Source organism: Leopardus geoffroyi, chromosome A1 (assembly GCF_018350155.1).
Source record: "Leopardus geoffroyi isolate Oge1 chromosome A1, O.geoffroyi_Oge1_pat1.0, whole genome shotgun sequence".
NCBI lineage: Eukaryota > Metazoa > Chordata > Mammalia > Carnivora > Felidae > Leopardus > Leopardus geoffroyi.
Genome location: NC_059326.1, coordinates 27242465 through 27258069, shown reverse-complemented (window position 1 = coordinate 27258069; position 15605 = coordinate 27242465). Strand labels below are relative to the sequence as shown.

Below are 15605 nucleotides of genomic sequence, written 5' to 3'. Positions count from 1 at the left end.
CACATGGGAAGGGCCTTCTTGCAGCGATGGAAATACAAAAGCAGGAATCAATTTGAGAGGGGTTTTAGAAGATTAATGCACAGAAGTGATTAAATGTGAGAAGTGAGACAGTGAAGTCAGACACGAATGTGGATTAAATAATTAGGAGCACGGTGTGCTTTTATCTGAGTTAGAAAATACACTGGGAAGAAACGGTTTGGGAAGGAAATACCTGAGTCTGGGGCATTTTAAGTGGAACATCCACGTGGACATGCTTCGAAGGCATCCTGGAATACGGTTCTGGATTTGAAGAGAGTTATCCAAGATGTAGAAGTGAGTTTCAGGGTTGGAAGCCCAATAAGGAAGATGGAGAACTTTGGGACTGGATGAAAAGGCCAGGGATGCATGAAGAATAAGCAATAGATCAGGGGCAATAGCCTATCCAACGTTAATACTGACAGATACATGCTGAATTCTAAAACAAAGCATAGAAAACGAAAAGGACTTATGAATTATATGGTATATAGTGCTACATAAGTATAACAGCATTTTTTTTTAATCATTGTCATCGCTGTAATTGTTCTGTTTTTACCAAATCATTTCAAGTTTCTTCTGGGCACACAGGAAGACTATAATTCCCACTAACCCTTGCATTTAGGTGCAAACATGTAACTGGTTCCACTCAAAGGAATGTCAATTGCCACATGTAGCTCTAGTCCTGAGAAGCTTCTGCGGGATCCTCTACCTCATTGTCTATTTCACGGTCTATTTCATTGATACCGGGTATAAGATAAAGCGAGAGATGCAAGACTAAAAGAGAAAAGCTATATGAGGCACTTAATGGATAAATAAAAAACTTTTGAAAAAATTAAACATCCATTTATTATAAAACACTAACCGACTAGGGACGGAAAATAACTTTTCCAATCTGATAAAAAGCATCACTGAAAATCCTACAGATAAAATCGTATTCAATTTTTATTTATTTATTTATTTATTTATTTATTTTTTCAACGTTTATTTATTTTTGGGACAGAGAGAGACAGAGCATGAACGGGGGAGGGGCAGAAAGAGAGGGAGTCACAGAATCAGAAACAGGCTCCAGGCTCTGAGCCATCAGCCCAGAGCCTGACGCGGGGCTCGAACTCACGGACCGCGAGATCGTGACCTGGCTGAAGTCGGACGCTTAACCGACTGCGCCACCCAGGCGCCCCCGTACTCAATTTTTAATACAATGAAAGAGTCCTCATAAAATCAGAAGCAAGGTCAAGTATGCCCCATCTCACCACTTCTATGCAACACTGTCTAGGAGGCTTAAACCACTACAATAAAGTAAGAAAAAGAAATAGAGGTTAAAAATTAGAAACAAACAAAACTGTCCCTATTTGCATAGTTTATATTAAAAAATCCAATGAAACCTACCAAACAATAATTATAAGTAGTAAGTAAATTTATAACATCACAGGGCAGTCTTATTTTTATATTGAGATATAATTCACATACCACATTTCACCCTTTTTACGTGTACAGTTCAATGGTTTTTGTTATATTTACAAGATCGTGCACCTATTATCCTTATCTAATTTCAGAACATTTTCATCACCCAGAAAGAAAACCTGTACCATTAGCACTAACTCCCTATCCCAAGTCCCTGATAACCACTAATCTCCCTCCTGTCTCCATGAAGTTGCCTACTCTGAACATTTCATATAAATGGAATTACATAATAGGCGGTCTTTTGTGTCTGACTTCTTCCCCTTGGCATTTTGTTTACCAAGTTCATCCACATGGTAGCATGTATCCATATCTCATTCCCTTTTTAAAATTTTTTTAAGTGCTTATTTTTAAAAGAGAGAGAGAGAGAGAGCAGCGGAGGGGCAGAGAGAGAGGGAGACACAGAATCCAAAGCAGGCTCCAGGCTCCAAGCTGTCAGCACAGAGCCTTACGCAGGGCTCTGACTCATGAACTGTGGGATCATAACCTGAGCTGAAGTGGGACGGTTAACCGACCGAACCACCCATGTGCCCTTATTTCATTCCCATTTTTGGCTGAATAATATTCCATTTCATGTATATCCATTCATTAGCTGTTCGGGTTTCCTATACTTAGGGTTTTAGGAATTTACCGCTATGTACATTTGTGTACAAGTTTTTGTGTGAACACGTATTTTCAGTTCTCTTGGGTCTATACCTAAGAGTAAAATTGCAAGGTCAAATGGTAACCCTATGAATAACTTTTTGAGGAAATTCCAAGCTCTTCCAAAGTGGTTGCAGCATTTTACATTCCCGCCAAAATGAATAATGGTTCCAAATCTCCACCTCCTCACCAACGCTTATTATCATCTGCCTCTTTTATTATAGTAATCCAAGTGGGTGTGGAGTGGTATTTTATTGTAGTTTTCATTTGTGTTTTCCTAATTACTAATGATGCTGAGCATCTTTTCATGTACTTATTGATCATTTGTATATCTTCTCTGGAGAAATGTCTATTCAGCATTTTTCCTATTTTTAAATTGGAGTATTTGTCTGTTTACTGCTGAGTTGTAAGAGTTCTTTGTATATCCTAGGTTCTAGACCTTTACCATATATACAATTTGCAAGTATGTTTTTTCCCACCTTGTGGGTTTTCTTTTCACTTTCTTTACAGTATCCTTAAACGTTTTTAATGTTGAGGAGGACCAATTTGTCTATTTTTTCCTTTTGTTGTTCATGCTTCTGATGTTGTATCTAAGAAACCACTGCCTCATCCAACGTCATGAAGATTGACAGTTACGTTTCCTTATAAATTTTTTATAGTTTCGGCTTTTACATTTAAGTCTTTGATTGATTTTGAGTTAATTTTTATGTATGCGGCGAGTCATGGTCTAAGTTCATTGTTTTGAATGTGAACATCTAGTTGTCCCAGGACTGTTTGCCGAAAAGACTATTATCCCCCGATTGAGTTGTCTTGGCACCATTTCTGTAAATCAATTGACCATAGATGTATGGGTTTATTTCTGAACTCCCAATCTATTCCATTGATCCATCTGTCTATCCATCTGCCAGTAGCACACAGTCTTCATTACTGTAGTTTTGTAGTAAGCTTTTAAATCTGGAGTGAGTCCTCCAACACTACTCTTTGGCAAGGTTGTTTTGGCTATTCTGCGTCTCTTGTATTTCATAGAAAGTTTGGAATCATCTTATACATTTCTTTTAAAAAGCCAGCTGAGATTTTTATGGGGATTGCTTTGAATCTGTAGATACAGTTGGGGAGTTCTGCCATCTTAACAACGTTAGGTCTTCGATGATCATGTTGCGTCTCTCTAATTATTCAGGTCATCTTTGATTTCTTTTGACCATCTTTTTCAGTGTTCACTGTCCACATCTTATGCTTCTTTTGTTATATTTATGCCAAAGCATTTTGGGTTTTTTTAATGCTATTTTAAATGGAACTGTTTTATTTTTTCGATGGCTCATTGCTGGCGTAGAGAAATGTAACTGATCTATCCTGCAGCCTTTCTGAACTCATTTATTAGCCCCAATAGTTTTGTGTATGTGTGAATTCCTTAGGATTTTCTCCATATAAGACTGTGCCATTTGTATACAAAGTTTATTTTATTCGTCCCTCCCTAATCCAGACATCCTTTATTTCTTTTCTTCTTGTCTAACTGCCTTGGCTAAAACCTCCAGTATATTATTGAATAGAAGTATCAAGAGCGGGTATCTTTGTCTTGTTCCTCATCTTAGGTGGGAAACTTTTTCAGTCTTTCACCGGTAAGTATGATGTTAGCTGTGGGTTTTCATAGCTATCCTTTATCAGGGTGAGAAAGTTTCTTTATATTTCTAGTTTGTTGAATGTTTTTATCACGAAAGGTAGTTTGTTAAATGTTCTATGTCCATTGAAATTATCATATCGTTTTTGCCCTTTTCTTCTATTAAAATGGTGTTCCACATTGGCTAACCTTTGAATGTTGTACTAACCTTGCATTCCCGGGATAAATCCCACTTGGCCATGGTGTGTAATCCTCTGTACGTGGTTTTTAATTTTATGTGCTAGTATTATGTTGAAGATTTTCATGTTTATATTCATAAAGCATATTGGTCTGTAGTTTTCTTATATTTTTCTGATTTTGGTATCAGGACAATACTATAATTATAGTTTTATGTATTCAAAGTAAGCAATTAGGAGATAAAAAAATTAAATTTCACCTAAACTATTAAAAATACATAAAATTCTGAGGAATATGAAATAAGAGGCATAGAAGAATTTTACACTGAAAACTACAAAATGTTGTTGAGAAATGTTAAAGCAGACCTATATAAGTGGGGAAAGAATGTCTGTATGCTTATGGATTGGGAGGCTATTGGTGATATTCAATTCTTCCCGAGTTGAGGCTTGGATTCAACATATTCCCAATGACAACGCCACTAAGCTGATCATTTTTAGAAACTGGCAAGCCAATTCTAAAATGTATGTAAAATTTCAGAAGAACTAGGCGATCGAAACCAATATTATGAAAGAAGAACAAAGATGGAAAGCATATACCATCTGCCTTGAAGACTTACTATAAAGCGACCATAATCAGTATAGTGTGGTACTAGCATAGAGAGCAACAAAACAAATGGAAGAGAATAGAAAGGTCAGAAATAGAGGCACACTTATATGGTCACTTGATTTCTGAGAATAGCATGAAGGCAGTCGTTCCATTAGGGAAAGGAAAGTCTTTTCAACAAACAAGACTAGAAGAATTTAATGTCGTATACAGGAAATAATAAGCCCAACCCTGACCTCACATAATACACAAAAGTTCATTCAATACAGATCATAACTCTAAATATAAAACTAGAAAACTATTTAAAGAAGCCATAGATTTTTTTTTTTTTTTTTTTTTTTTGCTTTGGGGATAAAGTTATTTTAGGATACAAGGAACAGTGTTCATAAAAGGAAAACAGTAATATTACAATCCCCCCCCCCAAATTAAAACTTCTGCTCATCAAAAGACATCATTAAGAGAATGAATAGGCAAGGTATAGAGTGGCACCGTTAAGAAATAGTTACAAAGCGCATATTTAAAAGATACCAACAACCCAATATTGAGATGGGAAAATAATTTAAAAAACACTTTAATGTTTATTCATTTTGAGAGAGGGAGACAGAGCATGAGCAGGGATAGGGGCAGAGAGAAGGGGAGACCCAGAATGCAAAGCAGGCTCCAGGCTCCGAGCTGTCAGCACAGAGTCCAACATGGGGCTCGAACTTACAAACTGCGAGATCATGACCTGAGCCAAAGTCGGACGCTTAACTGACTGAGCCACTCAGACGCCCCTTTAATAAACATTTTATAAAGAAGATCTATGAATGGCCACTAAGCACATAAAGAAGGTTTCCACATGAGTCATCAAGTAAAACACATATCAGATAACAAGGAAATACCACTAAAAACCCACCAGAGTGGCTAAAATTCAAAAGACTGACAATACCAAATGTCGTTGAGGATGTGGAACTAAAACTATCATTTGTTATTGGTGGGGATGTAAAATGGTGCAACTACTTTGGACAAAGACCTGGTAATTTCTTACAAAACTGAATATGCACTTAATGACTTAAAATTCCACTCTGAGATGTGGAACTAGTAGAAATGAAAGCCTATGTTGACAAAAAGCCTCACTCAAGATTGTTCATAATAACTTCATTCATAATAGTCAAACCTGGAACGAGCATAGGTGTCCATCCAAGGAAGAAAGGATAAACTGTGGTATATTCATATAACACGGTATCACTCAGCAGGAAATAGGCATGCACTACTGATAAACTCAGGGACAGAGTAATCTCAAAAACATCATACTGTGTGAAGGAAACCCGGCACAAAAGAGTACGTAGTGTATGATTCCGTTTCTGTGAAGTTCTGGAACTAGCAGTAATTTGCTCTGGGTGGTCGAAGAGGGCTGGGGATTTGTGGGGAAGGGGTAGGAGGGAATTTTCCGAGGTGACGTAGGTTTGAGTAGCACAAGGATAGGCATTGTCAGAACTCATGAAAATGTAAACTTAGGATCTATGTATTTTATATAAACACATATTGTACCAAAAAAAAAAAAGAATTATAAAAAAATCATAAACTTTGAATTCTGGTAATGATATATAAGCCAAAGGATTGTGTGTGGGGGGAATGGCGCTGATGTCTACAACTTACTTTAAAATGTGTCCCAAAAGAAGATGGATTCATGGATGGACAGAGGGATGGGATGAGAGTGGCGGATATATGAGTGCTCACTGTAAATTTCTTTCAACTTTTCTGTACGGGTAAACATACTCATAGTAAAATGCTGCAAAACTATCTTTAAAAATGGAGTCTTTCGGGGCGCCTAGGTGGCGCAGTCGGTTAGGCGTCCGACTTCAGCCAGGTCACGATCTCGCGGTCCGGGAGTTCGAGCCCCGCGTCAGGCTCTGGGCTGACGGCTCAGAGCCTGGAGCCTGTTTCCGATTCTGTGTCTCCCTCTCTCTCTGCCCCTCCCCCGTTCATGCTCTGTCTCTCTCTGTCCCAAAAATAAATAAACGTTAAAAAAAAATTAAAAAAAAAATAAATAGTCTACATCTAAATGTCCTCATTTATAAAATGTGAGTGATAAATAACATAAATCATACCTTCTATACAGGATTGTTAAAGGACTATACTTGATATATGTGAAAAACAGTTCCTGGCATAAAGAAGCACTGAGTAAATGTTTTAGGGACTATTTTCAGTGAGCATGGAGTGCCTGTGGCCATAAACCCACAAAAATAAAACGTCTCAGAAACAGAAGAGGAGGACAACGTTTGCACATTTTGTGAAGGCAATTGTTATATTTGCTGTGTAGATAAAATCAGATTCACTGTGATTTTTTTCCTATGCATAAATGTCATTTATTAGGACCTCAAAGTGAATGAGCTAGTAGAAAGGAAATACTATATTTTTGAAAACCCATAAAGCATATTTTTAGACATGGTATTTCCTTGACTTTCATTCCAGGAAAACACTAACACACGGCATGGAGCATGCTGGGCCCAGAAAAGAAAGCCTGCCAGATGCCACGGCAATAAATAGAGTGAGTCCTTGGAGAGGAAGCATAAAACGAGAACATGTAGCATTATGTCTCCCAAACCCTTCCCATCTGGTATTTAGCCCACTGAAGTCGTGGGGTTTTTGGAAATTCACCCTTGTAGGCCACCTTTAATTAATTTTCTTATTTATTTGTTCAGTAAACATTTCAATCACAGCCCACTCTGGGCAAAGTTCTCAGCACTGCCCTCCAGGACTTAATGAAAATGAAGCTGGGTTAGGTCATCTTAGAAAAAAAAAAAGTTCTAAATGCAGTAAAATTAAGAGGATAGTACTGTCTATACCTGCCACGTCCTTTTTCAATATTCCCTTTAAAAATGCAATTTTAGCATTTTTAATCAACAGATTAAGCTACTGCGTATTTTCATAAATGACAGAAATCCTCAGGAAGGAAGGTAGCAGAATTTATGTGGGTTATATCTTTGCTGAGAAGTGTATAAGTAAAATTACATTTTTATAAATTGTATTTTCTATAGTGTTTATAAATATTTTTATAAATGGATATTATAAACGCAAGTGGAATTTCTTAATGTGATATCTTTTACTAAACTGCAATTTAGTGATGTCTCTAATAAGAAAAATGACCTCTAGAATACTGAAAGTTGTTTCATTTTATGACTGCTGTTTCTTGGGTTGTCAAATATACATACTTATGATAATTCCAAGAAAGTGTGATTAATCGATTTTTACCCAGGATTTTAAAACAACAAAGGAAATCCTTTTAAATGAAAGGAAAAGTACATTCCATTCCCTTAACTCATCTTTATTTTGGGATTACACTTTCTCTGCTAAAATTTAGGATGGAATTTCTAACAGGGATGGCATTGTTCAGTAAATAGCATTCCTTTGTGTGCGTGAAACATTTCAACTGAATAAAAATGGTCTCAGACTTTTTAATCTGGAAAACTTTTGCCTATAGTATTTATTCAAATGTTGTCCATATTTTCAGGAAAGAATTCAGAAAAATGACTTTCTCATAAAAATATGGCGTTCGCTTGTGTCTGTTTAAAAAGGAACTCCCTCTCCTACCTCCAGTGCTCCCACGCACACACACACAAATCCTGTGCTATCAATAGAAGCTAAAGCTAAAGAAACACTGGCTGCATGCCAAATTCTGGGATAATAGGGAAGAGAAAGCTGGTAGGCAATCACCTCTCCCAGCCCTTATCTTTTTCTCCCACTTATCAGTCTGGGCTGGGGGGCTGCAAGGTCCATTCTCTATGACCTCTTTCTTGACTGGAGACACAAGCTGTGAGTCAGGTGCCCTGTACTTTAATGTCTTATTATTCTTTCCCTTGAGTGAAACCTTACTGTTGAGGGGAAATAAAATGTTACACGTAAATGAAAAGACTCAGTCACTTGTAAATCACCTTCCTGGGTCTCACCACCAATACACCTGCAATTTTAAAACACCGGTTCAATTTAAATAGTAATAAACTTGTCAAAGAAGTATATTGAGACCTATATTCAAATAAAGTTTACCGCTGACTTTAGGTTAATATACTGGTTTCTAAAATAATACAAATGGCGTAGAATGGTCAAGGGCCAAACTTCTGTTAATTCCTCCCAGTGTGGATCATCTTAGAATAAAATGATTAGGGGGAAGTTAGGGATTCATGAAGCAGGATGGAGAGGGTTTTGTTGTTAACAGTTGTTGAGGCTTTCACTAGCCAACAGCTTATACTACTGTATTTATATAACTGTCCTGGAGATTAAACATCACGTGATTCCAACAAGTGTGTTCTTTCTGGTTCACCCAGATTAGGGAGCTTTCCCCATGTTAACTTTGTCTCTTTCAAAAGCATCCTTGGAATTCTTTGTCCTTAATTATTCATGTCTACATCTCAGGTGGTAAGAGCACACTTGACATTTACAGTTTTTCTGGGTTCCTAACACTTACCAGTTTTGTTTTCTGCCTAGACTTGTTAGCCTAATTTTGTCCTCAACACTTTTAGGAATAATGCATTATTTCCCCTTGCATTTTGCACAGTTGCTTATTGAGGAATCCAAATTTCGGTTTCAATTTACTCAAGATGAACTTGATGATCCTCTCATCTGAACCAAACTCCTGATAGTTTTTTACTGTTTCCCCATTCCATTTCAAATTTTGACAGATACTTTCTCAAATTATATTTGAAAAACTTGCAATCCAACATCATGACCAGCTGTCTTTCTGCCAAGCCACTGATGGCCTTGCTATTTTTCTTTCTTCCCTTTTTTTTTTTTTAAATTCTATGGACTCTAATATAAAAGTAAAGGAAAAGAAATATAAAGGGATGACAGTAGGCCCATTACTACCGGGCACATTTCCTCATTTTCTTCTGCAACTCCCATCTTTGTGGTTGGGATCAGAGCAGAGCTGCCCCACTCCTGAGAGAATGAGCCTGCAGAGGAAGGCGAGGAAGGCTACAGATTTGGTGAAAATGTCAGTCGAGTCCCAGTACAACAACTTGGAGGCACACAGATGGACAGAGCAGACATTTTACTTCCTAAAGTAAAATCTGCCGAAATGAAGGATGTACCATTTATTGGAAATTCCACCACACTTATTAACAAACATGCCTAATGAGAACCTGAGGCCATCTGCAGGTCTATCATTACAACGGATACTGATAAAAATCATAATTTAATGTTAGAAAATAGCACCAATGAGCTCATATTGGGAATATCTGGACTACTAGAACAAGCCCTACTTAAAAACATATGTGGGTTAAGATCGAAAGCATTTCCCTGCTGATTCTAGACATACAGGAAAGTTCAAGTGTTATGATGATGCCCAGCACAGTAGCTATAAGTAATATGAGCAAGAATTTGTGACAGAAACTCTATTTTCTGAAGACTTACACTCAGTTACAAAAGTCTGCTGAAAGCTAAACTTGGCCCAAATCTTAGCTTAGCAGAACTCCATCAAATACTACAAAAAATAAAGATCGAGGGGGAAAAAACCCTACAGACTTGACTTTCAGAAAAGACCAGGACATTGCTTGCAAGGGAGACCAAAGAAAATTCTCAATACTTATTAATCTTTTCATATAGAAAATTTCATTTGGCAAGTGGTAAGATAATTTACAGTATAATAATTCCCAGCATCTTGAAGGGAATAAATAATTAAAAAGAGTGAGAATTGAACCCAGGAAAGGCTCTGCCAATTCTAGAAATAATTGCTTTCACTCTTGAATTTTTCAAAGTTGCATTTGTTTTTTAGTGGTGTCAGTTGGGGCAGCCCACAGTCATATACAAAAATATGATTGACCCCCCCCCCCAAAAAAAGCTTTAATCTCTTAGAATAACAAAACAGAACAGAATATGAGAAGGGTGTAAACTCTTATATACACAGCTTTTAAATTTTTAAGGGAGTAGACCCTTGTTTTATAGCCCTGAACAATCTGGGAACCCGAAACAGAGACTTTAATTCTAATAACTCTCGAAAATGGATGCTCTCCGTTAACTCTGATCTTCCATTTGTTTTTAGACTTCAGTTTTCAATCATAGGAGGTCGAAATATGCTGAAGTTAAGTGTTCTAGTAAATGAAGGATGATTACTAGGAAGGCTAAAATACCTCCAAGTCAAATGACCACACAACCTCTACAAATATTTATTACTGTAACCTCTACAAATATTTATTACCTTGTTTATTCATTCAACCATTCAAAAAGATTTATTTAGTCTGCACTAGGTAAAACACTCACAAAACAACCCTAAAATCTGCTAAAAACACGTACAAATATATGTTCCGTTGAGGATTTTTGATAGTGCCCCTTTTTTGAAGACACCAGGCACTAAACAAATATTTAACTTTACATCTTGAAACTGTTAACATCATATCTAACTTTTTAAAATATCTAACACATATTTTTCTAATGTTGTTATGAAACCAAGAGACAAAAGGAAACGTTTGGTTGGTCGAATGGAAAAGGAAAGTCCTCCCAAAACTAGCTGACCTCCAAGATGGTGATGCAATACACTTTAAAATCTATCTCTCATGGACACCAACTGCACCTCAGCATCTAAGGGTTGGAAGTAATCCCTTCTTCCTTCTTGCATTCTCTCTTTGTCTTTGCTCTATTTCTTTTGTCTTTTCTCACTGTTTGGACACATTTAACACTTGTGTGAGATGGAAGCCACATTGGAAACTGCCCGTCGGAAAAATCAGGAGGGAGGGATGAAGGCACATCTAACAGTAACAACAAAACAAAATAGAAAAGCTTGCTGACAAGAAGGAAGAAAAGGTTTTGTAGTATATTTTAAAGAACAAATACTTCCCGGTACCTCTTCTGTGGAAGGCAGGATACAGCAGCACCCCGTGGTAAACCTGTGTGTCTACCGTGAATGATAAAATGGGTGCAGGAAGATGGTTGTCCAGAAAAAAAAGAAGGCTGGTAAATGTTCTTTTATGAGAAGGTAGATGTACTTTGTTTGGGAGACTACATGATAATTAACTACTAAGGATGAGCCAGATGTCCCTATATTAACAGATAATTAAACAAAAATAACAATGTTGAAGGGTGCTTGGGTGACTCAGCCCGATCGGTCAAGTATCCCGCTCTTGGTTTTGGCTCAGGTCATGATCTTACGGTTTGTGAGTTCAAGCCCCAAGTCCAGCTCTGCACTGATAGCACAGAGCCTGACTGGGATTCTCTCTCTCCCTCTCTCTATGCCTCTCCCCCACTCATGTGCACCTTCCCCCAAAATAAATATTTAAAAAATAAAAAAAATAATGTTGAAGAAAAACAAGTTGCAAAGGTATACATTCAGTATGATCTCACCTAGGTAAACTTAAAAATAATACTCCATATAGATACATCTACAGACTTATAATAGTTATGGATATATATCTACATATTTTTATTTCCATAAACAGTATATATAATAAATATAATATGATATAATATAATATAATATAATATAATATAATATAATATAATATAAATGGAATAATATACAGCAATATTATTATAGTTAATATTACTTCTGGGGATGGATGAATAGGAAGGATGTTGATTTTTTTTTTTTTTTTTTTTGCTTTAAAAAAAAAGAGATCCGGGGCGCCTGGGTGGCGCAGTCGGTTAAGCGTCCGACTTCAGCCAGGTCACGATCTCGCGGTCCGTGAGTTCGAGCCCCGCGTCGGGCTCTGGGCTGATGGCTCAGAGCCTGGAGCCTGTTTCCGATTCTGTGTCTCCCTCTCTCTCTGCCCCTCCCCCGTTCATGCTCTGTCTCTCTCTGTCCCAAAAATAAATAAACGTTGGAAAAAAAAAAATTAAAAAAAAAAAAAAAAAAAAAAAGAGATCCAAAGCAGATATAATAGTATCAACATATTAAAATATAGGGGTGGATACATAGGCCTTTTTACTTTCTATAGGTTTAAACTACTTCATAATAAAAATATAGTTTAAAAATTATGGTGTTTAAAAGAAAGATATTGTAGAAACTTAGGCTATTGGAATGAACTATTCCAAAAAAGAAAAAAAAAAAAAAAAAAGAATGAACTATTCCAGTAAGTCCAATTTTCTTACTTTTGAGCCTAGAATATACAAGGCTGATTATTTTCCATCTTTAGCAAGAGGAACAATGGAGAGCTAATGTAGAAGAAAAGACTGTCCTTGATATGATAAGTCAGTGGCACTTTTGGCAAATGGATGATAATTTCCAGATGGAAGTGAATTATCTGAACATAATTATATTGAATCCTCTGGCTTTAAAAGAGTGTTTCAATCATACAGTATCCATGTAAGTCACTCTTTTCTTCCTTATGGGGTGTAAATGTGAGGTTTAAGGGATGGTTAATGGATGCCACACTTTCACTGCTGCTAAAAATGTATAATTAGAGGCTGGATTTTGGAATAACAATTTGGACATTTAAAGTATTGATTAGCTGTTCAAGACCACAGTTGACTTTTTTTTTTTTTTTTTACCTCTCACAAAGACTTTCTTTTCTTGTCTTTCTTTCTTTCTTTCTTTCTTTCTTTCTTTCTTTCTTTCTTTCTTTCTTTCTTTCCTTTTTTTTCCAAAACTGCCGTTAAGCATTTTCTAACGTAATTCCAAGGAGCTCATGGGTACTGAAGTACTGGAGTGGGACGGAAACTTACAAACATTTTATTAACTTTGGATCACTTGCAATTATTCGAATTAATAGCAAAGAGCCAGAGAGGTTTTTGTTTCTGGTTTTGTTTTAAAATCATGGTGGTAAATAAGCCTGAAATGTTTCACTCGTGAGGCAACAGTCATGAGATATATTGTTAAATATGAGGGGTGAAAATATATCACCGACACGAGTGGTATTACACAGCACACATTTTTCTGAAAAAAGTAGTCTCCACGCAGGAGGATTAGATATATGCCCACAATAAGAGGGCATATTGACCTATAATTTTCAATATTACATCCTTGTATTTTTTCATTATATGCTATTTTTCAGCTACTAGAGGAACACGGTCTCATAAAGCTAATATTTATTCTTCCATGTTTATAGAGCTAGTAGTGCATTTCAGGAAATGAGAAACTGAGAAGTCAAATATAACTTGGTGTCTTGTGCACAAAAGACGACAGAACAGGAAAATCACCAGGTTTAAAAAAACCTGGCCGAGGAACTCAGTCATAAAGCGTTAAATAATTAAATAACACAAGATAAGGGAAGCCTCAGATGTTAGTTCTCTCTTCATGCATGTAAGCCTTTTTATAAACGATACATTTCATCATGTAGGATTCCTCATTTTACTAGAAAGCAGAGTTCTCTAGTCCAGGCCCGATTTTCATCTCTGTACTTATCACGTGTTATTTTGTAGACATTAAGGCGGGTATTAAGTATAATCTATTATAACAATCCAGATATTCCTACTTGGCTGGCATTGTGTCTTTAAGTCATGAATTCTTCTTATTTTGTTGATAAGGAACCTCTGTAAATTCAATTACTTCTTAACATTAAATCAAAAAAGAAAAAATAGGAGGGGGTGAGAATTTTTCTTTGGAAAAGTACCTGTATTTTGGTAAATGTCTCAAAAAATCAGAGCCTTTAGCAACCTTCTGTGGGAGAAATGTCCCAAAGCTCCATTGTTTTTACGTTCTTTCAGTTTACAACTTTCCTTGGGACCTTGGAAGGATCCAGAAAGATAAACGTCATCGAGTCATTTCCCCATTCTCTGCTTGAAGAATGAAGTAGGGGCCACCAATAAGCAAGTGAGGGAGGAGAGAGAAATGCTGGTGGAGGGTAGGTGAGGCAAGGGATATTGGGATAAAGGGCTGCAATCAAGGGCCCTTTAAGCTCCCCCAAAACGGATCCTCGAATTTCTGAGGAAGCCCGTGACATAGAGTAGGAAGTTGAAAGTAGGGCACATGGTGAGAAGGCAGTGAGGAAATATTCCTTTGTTATTTACCTGTTTTCAGTCTTCCCTCCTTTTACTCCTTTCTCAGTGACTGAGCTAATAATACCTTTGTAACATCAACCCTGCTAATACTCTGGGGTCCAGGTTCTGTCTTTTCCCTAAATCCTCAGAACTGTCCTCTCTTTGCTATTTTCCTGCACTGAGTTCCGATATTACCTTTCCCACATCCACGTTTCCTGTATCAAATACCAGTGATTTCCTTTAACACACCAAGCCAGAAATTCTGGTCTTCCGAAAGAGAACTCATAACTGCATGTTACTGTCTTTCTGGACTGCCGAGAAATAAAGGTAAGCCCAGAAGAGAAGCGTGGATGGCAAGGGAAGAGGGTGCTCCCAGTGCTAAAAGTTGGGTTCCCCACCCGTTATCCAACTCTGCGAGTTTCAGCATCCTCAATTCCAGGTGAGGAGCTTGGAGTCTGGGCAGTCCCGGTCCTCTCTGCAGGCACATGTGAAGGAGAGCTGAATCTGGTTGTCACAGTGACTGGGTGCTAAGGGAGCTACTGGTCGTTGGCCCCAGGAAACCAGGGCTGTTTAACCATTCTAGAACCCACGGGATAATCTGGCATCGTCAAGAACTGCCCCCACCTCGAAATGTCAATAATGGCCCCACTGACAAACACTGATAGATGATTTTTAATGCTCCTTCAATCAGTCTGGACTCTTAAACTTAAGCAGAGTGTAGAGATCTTTAGACACTCAGAAAAGAACCGTGAGGCTACGCAAATTGCCGGATTATGCAATTTCATAGAAGTTCAACAAAGTGGGTTCATTTCTCCTGAAGAGAAAAAGGATCACTTGGCAACTGAATCTGTGATGATACAGGGGGCTCTGACCAGTAAGTTCTCTCCCTCCAGGGAAGAAGGAATGCACCATCATGCTAGGACATCCGGAATTACCTTGGCTTTCGCGACAACAAGGTTTCCAAGGAAGGAAAATCTATATTAGGTTTAAAAAGGAAAGTAGATTCCTAGGTTTGAAGGCAAATAGATTCTCATTAGTTTCAGACAGCTCAAGCGGGGTCTTGCTTACAGATGAGGGGAGAACATTTAGGTAACTTCTGAAGTCCTTTCTAGCACTTCCGTTTCTATGGATACACTTATTAGGTTTCTACACACTATGATTTGCTACCAAATTGACAGACTGGAAAGTTGAAGACGGGGGCACAACTTCC

General features: G+C 37.4%; 1 protein-coding gene across 11 annotated transcripts in view; it reads right to left on the bottom strand.

Moving 5' to 3' along the window:
- Positions 1–15605, bottom strand: part of ENOX1 (ecto-NOX disulfide-thiol exchanger 1) — a 557584-nt gene that overhangs the window by 257229 nt on the left and 284750 nt on the right. The gene's annotated exons all lie outside the window — the stretch shown is intronic.